The sequence below is a fragment of the Eleutherodactylus coqui genome, chromosome 10 (assembly GCF_035609145.1).
Source record: "Eleutherodactylus coqui strain aEleCoq1 chromosome 10, aEleCoq1.hap1, whole genome shotgun sequence".
NCBI lineage: Eukaryota > Metazoa > Chordata > Amphibia > Anura > Eleutherodactylidae > Eleutherodactylus > Eleutherodactylus coqui.
Genome location: NC_089846.1, coordinates 137142679 through 137156792, shown reverse-complemented (window position 1 = coordinate 137156792; position 14114 = coordinate 137142679). Strand labels below are relative to the sequence as shown.

The window sequence follows — 14114 nt, the reverse complement described above, 5'->3', positions numbered from 1 at the left end:
TGATAAGAGAACACTTACATAAAATGTAACTATTTCACGATATGTTCATGTTCTGACACTTCAGTCAGTTCTAATGTACGAAAAGCATTGCAACTCCATATTTACAAATGGCTTCACTCAACAGATGGTGCTTTTGCAAAAGTGTGATTGTTCCCAGCAAGAGAAACCATGTAATCTTGTAGATATGATACCTTTTAATGGCTAACAAAAATATGTGATGTTAATGCAAGCTTTCAAACCAACACAGGGTTCTGCTTCAGGTTTAAATGAAATAGACTTGAAGAGGCATGCATATTTATACACACATACTTATTACAAGGCACAGACATGGATGTGAATAATCTACAACAGAAATAGAAACATCTTTAAATAGCCAATGATAAGGGAGTGAAGGTTTTATGGTCCCTGAATTAGTGTTGGGGGGTCACCAGGCCAGCAGTGTTGTCTGTGCTGTAGATTTCTCATACTTCTCATTAACACATGAATCCTTGTGAAGAATTTATCCCTCTATTGAAAGTGTCAAAAGTTGTTATAAATTTATATTTCCAAATTTTTCTATGGCTTTGTGACTTGAAATTGCCTTTCAGTATCATAACTTTCATATCCTCTATGTCGTGTCCGTGACTAGAAAAGTGCTCTACCTCAGGTAATTCTGTCTTTCTCTGTTTAATTGTGTGATGATGAGACCTCATCCTCCTTTTTGTCCTGTTTCCCCAACATAAAGACCCCCAACAGGACGTTTACTGCACAGGATCAGGTACACAACATTGGACGTGGAACATGTGAATGTCCCCGGGATCTAATAGTCCTGCTGTATGTTGGGAATTTGTATCCTGTCCATGGTCAGTACATGTCAGCAGGTCTTGCAGCTCCTTACATTACAAGGATAAGTTCCTTTTTGTGTATCGGAGGCAATACACTCTTGATTATAAAGTTTCTCAAATTTGGAGGTTGCCTGTAACATAGAAGTGGAGGGTCCAGGAATATGGTTTTTAGATGGTCCGACTTGTGTAGGGTATGATGGGGTTTCTTTGTGGTTTTCCTTAGTGCCTCTAGCTGTGAGGTACTAGAGGTACCTGACCTTGTCACCGTACCAGTGTGCGATTATTCTGCTACACAGCATTGACTGATCAGCTCCCCTTCTGCCTGTTCCTCTGCTACTGTGACAAGACCTCCTGATATCGACTTCTGGCTTTTCATCTGACTACATTACCCACCTCATCCCTTGTACACAGTATTCTATGTGAGGCTTGACAAATGCCTTATATAGTGGGAGGATAATGTTCTCATCCCTCGCCCTTGTAGATCTTTTAATGCACCCCAAGACCCTATTTTCCTCCGCAGCAGATGACTGACACTGGTTGCTCCAGTTAAATCTACAATCCACTAGTACCCCCAGGTCTTTTTCCATCTCACTATCTCCATCGCTACCTTCTTGTCTTAGTAATTTAAATGCTTTTTTTTTTTATGGCTTTTTGTCCCCCTTACAGTCTTGTCAAGCCACATTGGTTTCCTTCTACTTGTAGTTCTTTTATTTTTAAAGGGTAGGAACTGCTCACATGAGGTAATTAGGATGATTTTAAACTTCTCCCATTTGTCATCTGTGCATAGAATCATAGAATCATAGAATGGTAGAGTTGGAAGAGACCTCCAGGATCATCGGGTCCAACCCCCTGCTCAGTGCAGGATTTACTAAATCATCCCAGATAGAGATGAGCGAATGTACTCGTTTAGGGTGAGTTCGCAATCGAGCACCGCTTTTTTCGAGTAACTGACTACTCGGGCGAAAAGATTCGGGGGGCGCCGGGAGTGAGCGGGGGGTTGCAGAGGGGAGTGGGGGGGGGGAGAGAGAGCTCCCCCCTGTTCCCCACTGCTACCCCCCGCTCCACCACGCCGCCCCCCGGCGCCCCCCAAATCTTTTCGCCCGAGTAGTCAGTTACTCGAAAAAAAGTGGTGCTCGATTGCGAAATCGCCCTAAACGAGTACATTCGCTCATCTCTAATCCCAGACAAATATTTGTCCAGCCTTTGTTTGAACACTTCCATTGAAGGAGAACTCACCACCTCCCGTGGTAACCTGTTCCACTCATTGATCCCCCTCACTATCTAATATCTAATCTGTGTCTCCTCCCTTTCAGTTTCATCCCATTGCTTCTAGTCTTTCCTTGTGCAAATGAGAATAGGGCTGATCCCTCTGCACTGTGACAACCCTTCAGATATTTGTAGACCGCTATTAAGTCTCCTCTCAGCCTTCTTTTTTGCAAGCTAAACATTCCCAGATCCTTTAACCGTTCCTCATAGGACATGATTTGCAGACCACTCACCATCTTGGTAACTCTTCTCGGAACTTGCTCCAGTTTGTCTATATCTTTTTTAAAGTGGGGTGCCCCTAACTGGACACAGTATTCCAGATGAGGTCTGACTAAGGAATAGTAGAGGGGGATAATGACCTCATATGATCTAGACTCTATGCTTCTCTTAATACATCCCAGAATTGTGTTTGCCTTTTTGGCTGCTGCATCACATTGTAGACTCATGTTCAGTCTATGATCTATTAGTATACCCAAGTCTTTTTCACATGTGCTGCTGCTTAGCTTAATTCCTCCCATTCTGTATGTGCTTTCTTAATTTTTCTTGTCCAGATGTAGGACTTTGCATTTCTCCTTGTTAAATACCATTCTGTTAGTTGCCAACCACTGTCCAAGCTTTTCTAGATCTTTCTGAATACTCTCTCTCTCTTCCCTAGTGTTAGCTATCCCTCCTAGCTTTGTGTCATCAGCAAATTTGATCAGTTTCCCATCAATTCCCTCCTCCAGATCATTTATAAAAATGTTGAACACCACTGGGCCCAGGACAGAGCCTTGTGGTACCCCACTTGAAACATTCTTCCACTTGGATGTGCAGCCATTTATGACCACTCTTTGAGTACGATCACTCAGACAGTTGTGAATTCACCTTACAGTTGCCTTGTCAATCCCATATTTGGTCATTTTTTCAATAAGTGTGGTATGAGATACTTTGTCAAATGCTTTATTAAGGTCAAGAAAAACTATATCCACCGCATTTCCCTGATCAACCCAGTCAGGGATACTATCATAGAAGGAAATTAGCTTAGTCTGACATGACTTGTTTGTTACAAACCCATGCTGGCTCTGGTTAATTACTCCATTTTCATGCAAGTACTTCCATACACCCTGTTTAATAATTTGTTCAAAGATCTTTCCCAGTATAGAAGTCAGGCTCACAGGCCTGTAGTTTCCTGGATTAACATTCTTCCCTTTTTTTGAAGATAGGGAAGTTATTTTTGAGGAAGTTGTCCCAATTTATGTTCTCAAGAGTAAATCTGAGCTGATAAAATTTTGCTTTACTAAAGTTTAGTTTTTTTGTCACTCCCAAATAGGGATTCCTATTGAATAACAGTTAAAACTTAATTATATTGTGGTCACTATTTCCCAAGTGTCCCTCAACCTGCACCCCCATTATTTGTTTTGGCTTGTTAGTTAATACTAAGTCCAGAGTGGCTCTCGCTCTAGTTGGCTCCCACACAAGTTGGGAAAGGCAGTTGTCTTTAATTGTTCTCAAGAACTCATCACCCTTGTGAGATTTGCAGGTTTCGTCTTTCCATATTATATCCGGATAATTAAAGTCCCTCATAATAATTACTTCATTGCGGTTTGACACCTCTTATATTTGCCTTAATAAGAAGTTTTCAGTTTCTTCTGTTGCTCTTAGTGGCCTATAGAAACCCCCTATCAGGATTTTGTTATTCTTTGCTACCTGAATTTCTACCAACAGAGATTCCACATGTTCATCTCCTACACCTATGTCTTCTTGTAGCTTCCACATTAAGTACGATTTAACATATAGACACACCCCTCCTCCTTTCTGGTTGTCGCGGTCTCTTCTGAAGAGATTGTAATCCTGTAAATTCACCGCCAGATCGGACTTATCATCAAGCCATGTTTCTGTTATTCCCACTATATCGTTATTTTCTTCAGACATTCTCACTTCGAGCTCACCTATCGGTCCTACTAGCTATATTTCCAGTTCTAACTGTACTACCCCCACCTCCTGCTCGACCCCCCACTCCCATTACTTGGTCCCAAGTCGCTGTCTACACTATCTACCCCCTATTTCTCTTGGTGCCATCACCCGGATCCCTAGTTTAAACACTCCTTCAGTCTTCTAGGCATCTTCTCCCCCAGCACAGCTGCACCCTCCCCATTGAGATGCAGTCCATCCCTACGGTAGAGCCTGTAGCCAACAGCAAAGTCTGCCCAGTTCTCCAGGAACCCAAACCCCTCCTTTTTACACCAACTCCGGAGCCACTTGTTTACCTCCCTAGAATCCTGCTACCTTTCTAGTGTAGCTTGTGGTGCAGGTAGTATTTCCGAGAGAAACTACCTTGGAGGTCCTCACCCTAAGCTTGGATCTAGGTCCCTGAAATCGTTTTTGAGGGCCCTCCATTGACCTCTAATTAGTTCATTGGTACCAATGTGCACCATGACCACTGGATCCTCACCAGCTCCTCCCAGTAATCTGTCAACCTGATCCGCGACACAAGCGCCAGGAAGACAACACACTGTTCGACGATTATGGTCTTTGTGGCAGATTGCCCTGTTTGTCCCCTTATAATACCACTAGGACCTGCCTAGCCTGCTCTGCACTCCCCTTCTTACTGAAGCAGTCATCTCCCTGGTGTTAAGAGGGTATGTCATGCTGCAGTGCTTCTGGCTCTGTGATGGCACCCCCCTCATCTGCCAACTTTGCAAACTTGTTGGGGTGTGCCAGTTCAGGACTAGCCTCCCTGGTTCTCTTCACTCTACCCCTTCTAACTGTCACCCAGCTAGCTGCCTGCTCCCCCTGCTCTTCCAAACTACCATCCTCCCCGCCTCTGCCCCAGTGAGTGCCTGCTCAGTGAGCAGCAAAGTCCTTTCCATGTTGTCATTGGATCTCAGTGTTGCCAGTCGCTCATTTAGATCCAGTATATAGTATATATTTTCTTGGTGTCATTTCCCCATGCAGAAGAGACATTTAGCTTTTATCACAAGAGAATAGATTAAAATTGAGTGTCCTTTAAAGTAGTAAAGATAGACTTTCAGGACTATGAGTCACTGCCAGCATAGCCATTGCTGACTTTCTACAATCTAATGAACTTTCTCTTCTGTCTGATTATACTCCAGCCAAGTGCTTCCAATCACAGGGTGAGACAGGGGCTCAGCCAGCCATAACCTAATTACCTTTGATTATATCTAATGGGATAAGGAGCCTAATAACACTTAAGCATCCTTCCTGTTGTAACGAGGAAGGCCATATCTATTGCCTGTGAGCTTTCATATACATATATATAGCAATATACAATTTACTTATCTATTTTTTCCTTAAATTGAATGTAAAATTCAGCTTGTAAAAATAGAACGCTGCACTGTATGTGGCAATAAAAGACCCTTAAAATAGGTTATTAACATACATAATATGTAAAAGTTGCACTTACTTTATTGTATTTACCTTTTTAAAGGAGTAGTCCTCTTGTCAACTTTTGGTGGCTTATTGGAAGGATAGGCCAAAAATACTAGATCTGTGGGGGTCTGCTCCCTGGGATCGCCGCCGATCAGCTGTTTGCTAGGCCAGTGTGTTCATTAACTAAGCTCATTTCGGCAGGAAGCAGGCAGCTCCGTTTCCACTGCAGTGGCCAGGCTTGGTACTGCAGGCAAAGTTCACACTGTCCTTTGGAACGCTCTACCGAAAAATCTCCGGGCAATCCCTGACTCACACAACTTTTAGCCGTGCTCTAAAAACGCACCACTTCAAAGAGGCATACTATATCTCCTAAACCAAACCCCTCTTTACTTCCCCTGATAATATAGTCTCTGTCCTATTGACTGCAACCCATGCTAGCCACAATCAACCGCCCCCTGTAGTCCCACCAATTCAGCCACTATACGGCGCAATTTGACCATTGTCTATGTGTATAGCATCCCACACTCTCCACCTCGCCATACCTTGTACAACTTCAGCCCCTTTACCTTCGGTATCACCCCATTATCTGTAGTATGTAAGCTCATACTGTCTCCATCAATTGATTACTATATGTAACCGTGGTTTTGTTTCTGTTCTCCCTGTCTTGTAAGTGCTGCAGAATATGTTGGCGCTATATAAATAAAGATTACTAGTAGTAGTATTATGTACTATTAATGGCCTATCCTAAGAATAGCTCATTAGTAGTTTACAACTGGATAATCCCTTTAAGAAGCATCTAATGTGACATTGTAACAAAATCAAAGATACATGCCAGGCAAAGCTGATAAATTGCAATATGCCTAGTACCGGGCCTAAAGGCCCATTTAGACCCAGTGATTCTCGCCCAAAAATGTCTTTTGAGCGAGAATCGTTGGACATTGTGCAGTTTTCGTTAACGAGTCATTCATTGTTGTTTTTCCGCAAGCTGAAAGAGAACGACGAGTCTTATCAGGACCACATGCTAAGTTCTCCGCAGGATACCGCTGATACTATTGTTTCAGCTGGTATAATGCTGGAGAACACAGCCAGAGTATGAAGAAGACAACACTACAGCTGTCTTCTGTATACCCCACTCGGAGCACTTAGCTGTTTACCAGCTCTGTGCTCCGTGAACACAGCAGAAGTATGCAGAACACAGCTGGAGCGCTGTCTTCTGCATACGTCTGCTGTGTTCACGGAGCACAGAGCTCTCCAAGAAGAGAACAGCTGTATGCAGAAGACAGCGCTCCAGCTGTGTTCTGCATACCCCGCTCCGATACCAGCTGAGCGCTCCGAGAAGACAACAACTGTATGCAGAAGATAGCAGTCCTGCTTGTCTTCTGCATATAACATGAGCCTTCATTCACACACTTATGCAAAATGAACATTTGAGCGAACTTTGAGTGATCATCTTGTTGTGTCCTCTCACCATGCAGGTTGCTGACTACCAAATGGAGGAGCAAATAACACCTGTGCAGGACATTGATAAGACATCCACTCACACTGCCTCTTGATAATGAGGGGGGTGGATGCTTGGTGTAAATTCCCACACATAGTGGATACAGGGTGCCAGACCATTCTGATATATGTAGTTCACCATGCAGACCAGCAACCTAATAATGACGCCATGATAATTCGGCGGGTTGCCCTGCATTTCCATCAGTGAACCACATTGGTACTGCCACCCTGGGCTCCCCCTGGAGTCTTAATGCCACACTGCATGTGAATGATAGATAATAAATGCAAGGCAATTTGGTAGTCAGCAACCTGCATGGTGAGAGGATGCATCTATATGCACTCCTTACTCAGTAAGTAACGGCCATTTTTCTGTGATTGTTTTTAATTTTTAATTTCCCCTTCTGTGATGCATCATCTTGTTGTGTAAGTGAACATAATGATTAATTATCGCTTAAAAGATGTCTTTTGAACGACATTTGAGCGATAATCGTTGCGCCTAAATGGGCCATAAGAGGCAGAGCATGACACGTTCATTCTCTCCTGCCTAAGTTATGAACTCTCAAGCATAACACAGTATATTAGTTTTGTGTGACCAAGCCTGTTTGTGCCTTAGTGACGGAGCCAAACTTTAGATATCTGACATGTGTCACTGTAACATAGAATAACTCAGTAAAGGTTTTGCATATCCCAGTAATTCTGACATTATTTTTTCGCTACATATTGTACTTCATTTAGGTGATAAAAATAGACCGATATATATATATATATATATATATATATATATATATATAGCACCAAAATTGGGAAAATTTAGGAAACATTTTTACTTTTATCACATTTTCAACTGCAATATGTCAAATATGTAGAAACATACTGTACAAATTTAGTTGAAATATATATTTCCATCTGTTTACTTTATTCTGGAAGCACATTTGAAAAACTTTAGTTTTTTTAACCATTTAGGAGATGTACAAATTTAACATTAGTTATTAAAAGTTTGAGGAACATTTTGTTTTCCTACACCAAGCTGAAATGGCAAAGCCTCACATGTGTCAGAATGATAGATACCTCCACAAATGACCCCATTTAAAAAATATATACCCCTTAACGTATTTACTAAGGGATGTTATGAGTATTTTACTCCACAGTTTTTCTTTCAGGAGCTAATGCAATTTAGAGGAGAAAAAAGTAAAATTTCATATTTTTGCAAATATGTCATTTTAAAGACAGATTTTTTTTTGCATTGGTGGGGGGTAGAGATGAGCGAGCATACTCGTCCGAGCTTGATGCTCGTTCGAGTATTAGGGTGCTCGGGATGCTCGTTACTCGAGACGAGCACCACGCGGTACTCGTCTCGATTAAACGAGCACTGACCATTGAATTCAATGGAGCCGGCAATACAGCCGGCTCCATTGAAAGCAATGGCCTGCCGGCGAGCGCGGGATGAATTGTCGGGAAGGGCTTAAATATATAAGCCCTTCCCTGCAATTCATCCAGAAATGTGTAAAAAAAAATATATATATATACTCACCTTGTCCCGGCAGAACGATGTTAGCCCATTGAATTCAATGGAGTCGGCAATACAGCCAGCTCCATTAAAAGCAATGGGCTGCCGGCGATCGCGGGATGAATTGTCGGGAAGGGGTTAAATATATAAGCCCTTCCCTGCAATTCATCCAGAAATGTGTAAAAAAAAATATATATATATACTCACCTAGTCCCGGCAGACGGAGTTCAGCGCGGCCAGCGGCAGTCCTCCTGAACTGCTCTGAACAGCTGTGAGTAGTATTCAGCAGCCGGGGATTTAAAATCCCCGCCTGCTGAATGAGCTGCCTCTAATTGGTCACAGCCTGACCAATCAGAGGCAGATTCCACTCACACACACATTCATGAATTTATGAATGGGTGTGTGACTGCTGCCTCTGATTGGCTCAGCGGGACCAATCAGATGACCCGTCTGCCGGGACCAGGTGAGTATATATATATGTTTTATTTTTACACATTTCTGGATGAATTGCAGTTGAATTCAATGGGCTAACATCGTTCTGCCGGGACAAGGTGAGTATATATATTTTTTTAATATTTACACATTTCTGGATGAATTGCAGGGAAGGGCTTATATATTTAAGCCCTTCCCGACAATTCATCTCGCGATCGCCGGCAGCCCATTGCTTTCAATGGAGCCAGCTGTATTGCCGGCTCCATTGAATTCAATGGGCTAACATCGTCACAGCTGTGGCAGAGGAGAACGATCTTTATGCTGACAGTGCGGGAGGGGGGGGCCCACTCTTGCCGCTATTGTGGCTTAATAGTGGGACCTGGGAACTTAAGATGCAGCCCAACATGTAGCCCCTCGCCTGCCCTATCCGTTGCTGTGTCGTTCCCATCACTTTCTTGAATTGCCCAGATTTTCACAAATGAAAACCTTAGCAAGCATCGGCGATATACAAAAATGCTCGAGTCGCCCATTGACTTCAATGGGGTTCGTTACTCGAAACGAACTCTCGAGCATCACCGAAAGTTCGACTCGAGTAACGAGTGCTCGCTCATCTCTAGTGGGGGGAGATTAAATGTTTACCTTTGTTTTAGCCTTGCATGTGAAATGCTTGTTGCCTAGCATAATGCTCATTAATCACTGTATATGCTTATTTCCCAGCCTGCATTTTTTTTCATGCGCATATAGAAACGCGGTTACATATGCAGTCATACCCTCACAAAAAATGCATACACACTCAGAATCAGGGAAGTACGCAAGAAATATGCATGAACATACGTCCTTAGATGGGTAGGAATGAGAAGTATGTTGCTGTCACTTTAATGGGGAAATGGGGTTTGGGGGATAATTGTGCTGCCAGTCATAGAGGGGTAGGAAGAGATTCCAAGCTGCTGCCACTGGGAGAAACTCTGGATAGGGTGATAATGCTGCTGTAAGTGTACAAAAATTGGGGAAAAGGTGAAACAACAGAACAATGCTGCAGTCAGTAGTAGAGTGGAAGGGAGCCAATACCTTGTAGTTCTTTTATTTTTAAAGGACTTGAACTACAGTAACAAGGGACACCCTCTAGGTCTAGAGAAAAGAAGGTTTATACACTGACATAGAAGGGGGTTCTTTACTGTAAGAGCAGTGAGACTATGGAACTCTCTGCCTGAGGACCTGGTTGCAAATTCAATAAAAGAGTTCAAGAGGGGCCTGGATGTCATTCTTGAGCGTTACAATATTATATGTTATAATCATTAATAACTTCAGGGATTTTTTCAGAATACCAGATTGGAGTCGGGAAGGATTTTTCCCCCCCTAAATGAGGAAACTTGGCTTCTACCTTATCAGGTCTTTTTGCCTTCCCCTGGATCAACATTGGGGGGTAACAGGCTAAACTGGATGGACATATGTCTTTTTCAGCCTTACATGGTATGTTACTATGTTAGGAGCGGACAGATTGCGCTTGCAAATGGATGTGAATAAGTTGGGAGCTTGGACAGAAAATTTAAAAATGAGGTTTAACACTGAGAGCTCAGTCAGACGAGCGTTTTTCTCACGGACGTATAGGTTCATGAAAATGAAACACGTAATGCATGTATAGAAAACGAGTGACCGAAATGCAGATGCATTTTTTATTCGCACTTATTGTGCGGTCACATGATCCTTAATTCGCACATCTAGTGCGGCCTCATTGAAAGCAGTGGGACAGGATCGCTGTCACAGCCACGGCAGGGGATTCCTTGGATGTGAAGCCCCTGGATGCTGTCACAACAGCACCAGCCCCATTGAAAACATAGGGAGAAGATCGTGCTCCTCTGTCACAGCTGTGGCAGGGAATTCCTTCATCCCCGTGGGGAGGCCCCTCATCACTGAACATTCTGGCTGTGATTGGGTAAAGCGCTCAGCCAATCAGAGGCAGCGCTTCCAAGAGGTGGGGATTTTTCAATCCCCGGCCAGAAGAAAATGAAGAACAGTGCTGGGGACCCGGGGAGAAGATGCAGCAGAGCCCTGGACACCGCTTCTAGGTGATGTATTATTTATTTTATTTTTTTCCAGCATCTATGGTTTATTTAAGAGATTTGACAGTAGGAATTCCTACTGTCAAAGTGGCATCGATTTGCACGAAAACCACGTTTTTGTGCGAATAGCAAAACACGGTCCTATTTTTTACAAGTGCAAATTTTATTTGCTTGTAAAAAACAGACATGTGACCACTTTCATTTGAAAACATTGGTTCTAATGAAGCCATTTTTTTCCGCCCCTTTAGTCCCCCTGCACACGGGTGGAAATTCTGCAGTGGGATTTCCCGCAGAATTTCCGCCCGTGCCCGCAGCCATAGGATTGCATTAGATTTGTCATTGTGAAAACACGGGCCTGTGTGCAAAACGCACATGTTCTATTTCTGTGTGGGTCTCGCAGAGGCCCACACAGAAACGTCAGTAGTGACGGGCCAGCTCCACTCTGCGCATGTGCCAGCTGGCCGGCAGCCGGTGCATAGCAGAGATGGAAGATGCCAGGAGTGGGTGAGCCAGAGGGCTGTGCAGGGGCATGGGTCTGCATTCCGCTGCGAGAATTCTCGCAGCGACATCCGACCCGGCCGTCTGCAGGTGGCCATACATGCAGGAAAAACCGCTTGTCTGACTGAACCCTGATAAATGTAAAGTTATGCACATGGGCAGGGGAATACATGTCACCATTATACACTAAATGGGAAATCACTGAGAAACACTAACATGGAAAAGGACTTGGGGATTGTAGTTAATTGTAAACATAACTGGAGCAACCAGTGTCAGGCAGCTGCTGCCAAGGCAAATAGGACCATGGGGTGCATCCAAAGAGGTATAGGGGCACATGATGAGAACATTGTCTTTCCTCTTTACAAGTCACTGGTTAGACCACATATTGTGGACAGTTTTGGGCACTGGTACGCAAGAAGAACATATTAAAGCTTGAGCAGCTTCAAACGCAGGCAACTGAATTAATAAATGGAATGGGTTTGGCTACAATACCCAGAGGTTATCAAAATTGTTGTTCACTTATGAAAAAAAAAGGTCTGAAGGGTTACCTAATTGCTGAATTTATTAAGGGGTCTGATCAGGAGTTTGAAGGAGTATGAATTTATTTGTTTTGCAGGGATCAGGAGAAGTCATCATGGTGGTCTGGACAGAGTAGAGAAGAAGGTATGGATTAGAGCCTTCAATTGTAGATATGCATTAGAGAATTTGTCACCGTCACTGACAACATTACCATCAAGAATAATACATGTGCGTCAATACATTGTAAATAAATGATTTGCCTGTTCTTCAATTATCTGACATTGCAGCTCGAATAGCTGTGGAAGATCACAGCGTCACCTGATCCTTTTAATACCACATTACATCAGAGGCATAGTTGAAATTTGCACTTTGAGTTTTCTAAACCTTAGTAAGGTAATAAATTATAGAAGCGAAATATTTCTTTTCTGCATCAGTCACAAAACATACATTATGTACACTTGGCCTTTTTTTGTCAAGCCAACTAACATATCAGCATTTTTTGCCATGTGGGAGGAAACTCGCACAAACGCGAGGAGAATATACAAACTCCATTTAGATGTTGCCTTTGGTTAAATTTGAACTCAAGCCCCCAGCACTGCAAGGTAAGGGCAGCTTCAGACGGACGTATTTGTACCGCGAATTGCGCATGAGTACAGAACCGATTGATGTAAATGGGTTCATTCATATTAATAAACCTGTTGAAAAAAGAGGACTTGCTATATTTTCCTACGTATTTGTACAACAAGGGCCCCCAGAGAAGTCTATAGAAGGTGTGCACTGCACAAAACTACGGGGTAAGAGAACATAATTGGACCTCATTAGGCTACATAGCCTTTTAAATCAGGGTGACATATGAACATGATCTGTGTGTGCAAAAAAGTATAGTGCTATGTGCAAACACGCACGCAAATCAACCTCATTCACTGCACAAATACATTGCACTGAGACATGCATATTTGCGAATACGCTCGTCAGAATGTTGATGTCAATGGGTTTGATCAAATTTGTGTTTTTTTCTGCGCATTCTGTGCGCATGCAAAAACAATATGATCTGCTCTATTTTCCTGCGAATTTGCACACAAGAGTTCTCATAGAAGTTTATGGGAGGTGCGCAAATGCACACGCCATACGCAGCAGGAAATGCAATACGTTGCGCAAACCCGCTGGGGAAAGCACATACCAGGACATCATTAGGTTTTAGAGCCATTTAAATCAGGATGACTGAAGATGCCCATAGTCACTGGCCCACTATGCAATTTTCCATTAACTCTTTCAGTGGCACGCTCGGAAATTTTCTGGGACTAGCTCCACTGCCCATAGTGATATAGCCTGAAATATTTCCAGGCAATGTTTCACTATGGGACTGTGCAGAACACAATGCCACACCGCCTGCACAGTCCCACAGAGAACCAGCTCAGGACTTTAAAAAAAGAAGCAGGAAGATATAACTGATCTGCTGGCAACTTCCCGCTTCTTCTTTTGAACTCCTGCGCTGTTTACACGTTGCTATGGAGACCATTGGCTTGTCAGAAGCCGGTCGATGGTTTCTGTGGCAGGAAGAGCTGGTGATTGGCTGTCAGATGATAGCCGGTTACCAGCTCTTACAGCGGAGAATAGAGAAAACCTCAGATCTCCGCTGTTTAACCCATTACATGCCGTGGTCGCACAGACCGCAGCATGTAACGGGCTGTCACCATTGGACCCCCCGCTATGTGATTAGGGGGTCCTGATGGGTCTCTGTGGTACCCGGAGGCTTGAATATAGCCTCCGGTTCTGCCAGTGATTACTGCTGTTTAACCCTTTACATGCCACGGTTTGTGCGACCGCAGCATGTAAAGGGCTGTCGGAGGGAGGGGGCTCCCTCTGTCACCATCGGACCCCCCTCAATGTGATCAGGAGGTCCTGATGGGTCTCTGTGGCACCCGGAGGCTTGAATATAGCTTCTGGGTCTGCCAGCTATATTAGGCTATGGCGCTCAGACTCATACTGCTCAGAGAATGCAGTGAAAAATAAAAATAAAAAACATGCCAGAATTACAGATTTCATTAATCTTGCCCCTAGAAAAAATGGAATAAAAAGCGATCAAAGTTTTACATGTTCCAAAAAAATATATAAATGAAGACTAGAGTTCTTCCTGCAAAA

General features: G+C 43.4%; 1 long non-coding RNA gene across 1 annotated transcript in view; it reads left to right on the top strand.

Moving 5' to 3' along the window:
• The window catches only part of LOC136580959 (uncharacterized), a 75321-nt gene that overhangs the window by 54089 nt on the left and 7118 nt on the right, over nt 1-14114 (top strand). The window contains exon 3 of the long non-coding RNA XR_010787035.1: nt 12070-12116. This is a non-coding gene — a long non-coding RNA (uncharacterized lncRNA). The remainder of the gene's footprint in view (nt 1-12069; nt 12117-14114) is intronic.